Source organism: Lactuca serriola, chromosome 1 (genome assembly GCF_051521515.1).
Source record: "Lactuca serriola cultivar US96UC23 chromosome 1, Lser_US96UC23_V15, whole genome shotgun sequence".
Classification (NCBI taxonomy): Eukaryota; Viridiplantae; Streptophyta; class Magnoliopsida; order Asterales; family Asteraceae; genus Lactuca; species Lactuca serriola.
Window position 1 is genome coordinate 210497600 of NC_136408.1, and position 6467 is coordinate 210504066.

General features: G+C 37.0%; 1 pseudogene; it reads right to left on the reverse strand.

Moving 5' to 3' along the window:
* Positions 1-411: 411 nt before the first annotated feature.
* LOC145072440 (feruloyl CoA ortho-hydroxylase F6H1-3 pseudogene) lies at positions 412-2346 on the reverse strand (annotated as a pseudogene).
* Between the last annotated feature and the right edge of the window lie 4121 nt (positions 2347-6467).

Below are 6467 nucleotides of genomic sequence, written 5' to 3' on the forward strand. Positions count from 1 at the left end.
ATGCTACAAGATTTACATAATTAGTCTCAACCTAGATCTCATTGTTTTCATATGACAGTTATGATTGTATAACAACTTTGAAATCACTACTATATATTAATATTTCCAAAACTTATAAAATGAAAATAAATGTTAAATTAACCTAAAAAAATTTTATAGACTAATTGGTTGAAAAAGTTATAATTTTAACTATCTACAGAATTTAAAATTTTATAACATGTTAAGATAAAATGATAAATAATTCATGATTGCTTTACTTATAGTGAATATTATAATACAAAAACTAAAAGTTACAATTTTTTCTTTTTACAAGAATTCACCATATTTGAAATACATTCATCTAAAGGTGAAAACACCCTTGTGATAGCTCCACTTAACTTTCACTAGGCGTACATTATTCGACTACCAATCTAGTATATATGACATACATATCATAGATCAAAATTCACATATCTTTGTTTTTAGAAAAAAAAACTCAATCAAACCTTAGCAAAATCAATAGTATCCTTCCCATTATGTGATTTCCTGTAAAAATGCTTCACATAATCCGAATAAAGAACTTGCTTATATAAAGCCTTCTCCCCTCTATTGATCACTTGTGCCAATGGGCCAATGACATCACTTGGCCTCGGGTTCACAAAAATCGGCACTGAAATACGATTTTTGTTCCCATTAGCAACCACATGATGCTCTATGCTCTTGTATAGACCATTGCTCATGATTTGAAGAGCATCGCCTATATTGATTGTCAAAGATCCCTTAATAGGAGGGACATGGACCCAATTCTCGCTATCAAGTTTACGAACATAAAGTCCTCCAGTTTCATCTTGAAGAAGCACAGTTAGCGTTGAAACATCTGAATGGCCTCCAACGCCAACTGTAAGCTCGGGATTCGGACACACAGGGTAGTAGTTTAGGTTTATTCGCATTGATCCCATAAGAATTGCTTTGTTTTTATCGTCCAGTTTTGGTATGTCTAGTCTCTTTATCAACGCTTCTAATAGCCTCTTGATAAGCGATTCAGAGTTTTTCAAGTATTCTAGAACTTGATCCCTGTAAAGAAACAATATCAGTAGAAGGAATAGTTAATTTAGCCTTTTTCATGCTACATGTTAATACATCAATCTATGTTATGTTTTATTGTTGACAAGTCAACTATTGCTAATTAGAAAAATTAGGTCAAAAGGAAAAGGATTCAATGCATGGTTTCCATGTTTCTTGATATTTAATAGAGTAAATTATACGAATAGTCCCTATGGTTTGGGGTAATTTGTATTTTTGGTCTCTAAGTTATTTTTTAACTTAGAAAGTCCCTACTATTTGTTTTTGTTACGTATTTGGTCCCTACTGTTTGTTTTTTTACGCACTTTGTCCATGTCTTACCTAAAAAGACTATTATTTAAATAGAGGAAATAGTGGGGTAGGTAAGGTAAGGTGAGGGGTGGGATTGAAAGTGTGTTTATTTAAATAAATTAACTTAAGGAAAAAATAGTATTTTTAGGTAAGATAAGGACCAAACATGTAACAAAAATAAACAGTAGGAACCTTCCGAGTTAAAAAATTAAGTTAAGGACCAAACGCATAAACTACCGTAAACCATAGGGACCGTTCATGTAATTTACTCTATTTAATATACCTAAGAAATTAAACGAACGAAAAAAAAAACTGTGAATCAATCAACATGAATCGGCCATGTTGCAACATATAATATAAGAAAACAAAGCTTAATATCTAAAGCCCATAAACGATGAACATCTTTTTGTTTAAAAGCTTAACCTAGGAGACAAACGATAATTCTTAAGATGCATTCATATTTAAAGATATATATAGGATAATATACCTGCAAACCGAAGGCCAAAATGAATTGACCTCATCATCGGAAACGTAGAAACAACTTAGGTAATCTTTCCACTCCAAAACTGTGTCCACTTCAGGAATGAAACTTGTAACAAGTCTAACGTTTTTTGTAGGACTATTCTTGAACAAATACTTCTTTTTCTCTTCAGGTGGCAACATGAAAAATTTATATGTTGCATCTTTCACGTCATCGATTATGCTTAGAGGCACTCCATGGTTAATAATTTGGAAGAATCCCCACTTTTCAGCTGCATCACATATTGCTTCCCCCACCTTTGGATCATCAGAATTCGACATATCGATGACTGGTATAGACTCATATGGCACAACTTTGCTCATATCGAGACGTTTTTCAATAGGTTGAATGAATAATTCAGGTAAAGATTTGATCTTGAGTTCTGATAATCCCTTAACACCATGCCCTTCATCCACCACAAATGTTTTCAACTCACGCGTATTGTCAAGTAATGATGCCATTGAAGTGAACCTAGTTATTTAATGTTAAACGAGTTTGTGATTGGGCCATAAAATATTGGAGAAACCGTTAAAGATTTGATGTTACCTTATTGTTCTTGAACCTCTTGCGACTTTGACGGAAAAAATAATACGTGTATAAAGAATTGAAATGAAAGTAGGTTACTTTTACGCTTTGTTTGTGCTTTTATATAGTAATCAAACATCTTCTTAATATATTTTTATAAAATTAACAAACATAAAGTAAGAACAAACAGAGATGACAAAAATGTTTTGGGAATTGGCATCGGTGGCTGGCATTCCAAAGTCCCCTCGTATTCTCATTTCTGGCCTCTAGTTTTGCATGGTAATCTCCATAACCGACTAGAATCTGAATATTAATTTATTAATCTAATAAAGAAATTCAAGTGTTTGAGAATCGATAAAGAATGGACAGGTTAACTTTCTTATCTAATATCATTTTGACACGTGGATTTTCCAGTTGTTTTTTTCATTTCTCTTTTAAGTTTTTGGGTTTGGATGAGGTTCATTATCTTAAGATAATAATAAAAAATAAATAAACAACTTAAAATATACAGATTTCTTTAATTTCGTCCTAGATGCCCTTTGGTGTTCGACGTCCACTTCTCTGCCAGCTGCATGCCTTGTTACGTATGTAAGTTCCTATCTGTTCTTCATGTGCAAAGGTTATCGGAGTTAACGGAGTAAAGCTTTTGCATCAACTAAACATTAAGCACCACTAAGAGTCTAAGATGCTCAAATGTATTGTCTTTCAACGTTTGACGAGAAAAGTTCAAATTTTCCATTGGTATTTCTTTATTATCGTCTTGAAATGGCACAAGACGTGAGTAGGGTTTTACATTTTCCGTTTTTTTTTTTTCAATGCAAACCCTCTTGGTGCGACGCCATGTAGATTGGGTATATGTAATAATCTTGTCCCGATATTTTCAATTTTGTTTCACAGTATGCAGCTGGGAGCCGGAGATTGAAGGCAGCAAAGAAGAAAATGCCATTCAAGGTAAGCGAAGGTTCATTCATTTGTTCTTCATCATGATCTATTATGAATATGTTTTATTAATCAATTCGGATGAGGTTAAAAGAGTAAGTTAGAATTTCCAGTTCTTATCTTAACTGGGTTTTAAATCTTAGAGTCCTTTTATTGAGTTTTTTGTGGAATTAAAGTATATTTTCTTCTATGTGGCTTGAATATAGTGTTTAGGAAACTACCATTGGGCAAGAGTCATTGTTTATACTTTGTATGTTGGATTTCGGTTTTACATCACACAATTCATCTTAAATTTCAAAGATTAATATCAGCAATTAACCCTCGAAACATGGGTTCTTGGTTTAATTTTTATTTATTTATTATTTATTATATTTTTTGAACTTACTAGCTATTCTTTCTAATACATAGGTGAAATTAACAGATCCATGAACTTATTTAGTTATGGAGAAACCCTTTTGAAATGCTCAAGGTTTTACTTAGCAATTAAAAAAAGATATGTGGATGTATATGATGGTCAATGCTGACCCAGTAATTAGGAGAATAAAAGGGCACGTGGTCACCTGCCCAGTAAAAGATCCGTTCCTTATTTTCCTGTTTTTAGTTATAGTTTAGCCTATTTAAAGTTACTTTGTTTTAGCTGCTTTTATGAGTAACAGTTCAGTTTTCAATCATTCAATAAAAGTAATCATTCGGCTATCTTGTTCCCAATATACCCCTGTCAATTTGTTGTTAGCCTTGCCCACCAACAAGTGGTATCAGAGCTTCAAGGTTCTGATTGAAGTGTATGCCAAAGTATATCAGATACACTACCATGACAGGATCATCATCATCCAATCCACCCAAAGACAATCCGTTCCCCTTACAATGCCCAATGCTAACCTCGCAGAATTATAATACCTGGTCAATTAAGATGGAAGCCATCATGGATGCCCATGGATTGTGGGATGTCATTGAGCCACCAACCGGAGTGGAGGTGGACGAGAAAAGGAGCAAGCAGGCTCGAGCCTTCATCTTCCAATCAATTCCAGAAGAGATGCTTGCACAGGCTGCCAAGAAGAAGACAGCTAGAGAAGTGTGGGACTCTCTAAAGTCACGGTATGTGGGTGCAGAAAGAGTCCAGAAAGCAAGGCTAAGGGTATTGAAAAGCGAGTTTGAAGGACTCCAAATGAAGGATACGGAAACCATAGATGATTATGCAGGAAGAATATTAGCCATGATCCCAAAATACAGCAGTACAGGAGCAACATTAGATGATGAAGAACTGGTGAGAAAACTGTTTGATACGGTCCCTGAAAGGTTCATAAACCTGGTGGCATCTATTGAACAAAGCTCAGACATGGAATCCATGCCATTTGAAGAGGCGATTGGGCATCTAAAGGCATATGAAGATCGACTTTGACTCCGGAAGACGAGCACACAAGCATATAATGCCTTGTTACTTGCCAAAACGGAAGGCTCTACTACTCATCGAAGTCCAAGCAATTCAAACACGACAGGTGGTCGTGGAAGAGGAAGAAATAGTGACAGGGGAAGAAGAGGCAATTCACGTGGTCGGGGTTCGACGCGTGGCAGAGGTGGACGCTGGGGTGGTAGTTCACGACAAGAAGCTGGGAATTCCAACCGGAAGCCCCGGGACAAAAGTCATATACAATGCTTTGAGTGCCAAGAATTTGGCCATTTTGCTTCTGAGTGCAAAGCAAAGAAGCAACAGGAACAAGAGGCGAATCTAGTTGCAGACGAAGATGGACCTGCACTCTTGTTAACTGTACATGGAGAAGAAGAAACAAGTATGGTTCTTCTAAATGAGGAGAAGGTGTATCCAAACCAGTTAAAGGAAAGAGAAGATAACAACATGTGGTACCTAGACAATGGGGCTAGTAACCACATGACTGGTTCCAAAGAGTTATTTGCAGAACTAGATGAAAAAGTGACTGGACAAGTAAGATTTGGAGACGGTTCTAAGGTTCTTATCAAAGGAAAAGGAACTTTATTGTTTGATTGCAAAAATGGTGATCAGTTCATTATCCCAGATGTATATTATATCCCAGCTCTACATAGCAATATAATAAGCCTGGGACAGATGACTGAGGAGGGATATGATATAGGAATGAAGAGGGAATTCCTGAGGATGTATGATGAAGCTGGGTGTTTGATTATGAAGGTACAGAGGACAAGAAATAGATTATATAAGATAAAACTCACACCTGGGAAGCCTATGTGCTTGGCTGTGAGTATGGTTGATGACTCAGAATGCTGGAAGAGATGACACGAAAGCAGATGGTGACAGGAATGCCTCTAGTAACTCATCCAGCACAGGTGTGTGAAGGATGTATGATAGCTAAGCAATCTAGACAAAGCTTTCCAAAGTCGGCCCAATGGAGAGCTAAGGAACCGCTTCAATTGTTACACGCGGACCTCTGTGGACCCATCACACCTGCAACAAAGGGCGACAATCAGTATTTTTTTACTAATTGTCGATGATTATTCCCGATACATGTGGGTGTACCTAATCAAAACCAAAGACGAGGCGTTTGGGATGTTCCAGAAGTTCAAATTACAAATAGAGAAAGAGAGTAGCTATAAGATCAAGATGCTAAGAACCGACCGTGGGGGAGAATTTAACTCCAACCAGTTCTTGGAGTTTTGTGAAGGAGCTGGAATACGACAACAACTAACGACTCCACATACGCCCCAGCAAAATGGCGTAGTGGAACGCCGCAATCGAACGGTTCTGGAGATGACGAGGTCGCTCCTCAAGGCCATGACGATGTCGGATCAATTCTGGGGTGAAGCGGTGAGACACTCGGTGTATTTGCTGAACAGGACTGGAACAAAAGCACTCAAGGATGTGACTCCATATGAGGCCTGGAAGGGTTCAAAGTCGTCGGTTGAACACCTTAAGGTTTTTGGGTGTATAGGCTTTGTTAAGAAATTGCGAGGCTTAACCAAGCTAAGTGACTGGAGTGAGACTATGATTCATCTGGGGGTTGAAGAAGGAACAAAGGGATATCGGCTTTACAATCCCAGAAGTCGGCGAATTGTAATTGCAAGAGATGTCGTGTTTGAGGAATCCAAGTCGTGGGCCTGGAATGAGGAATTTACTGGAGAGCCACTTACCACACCTTATTGG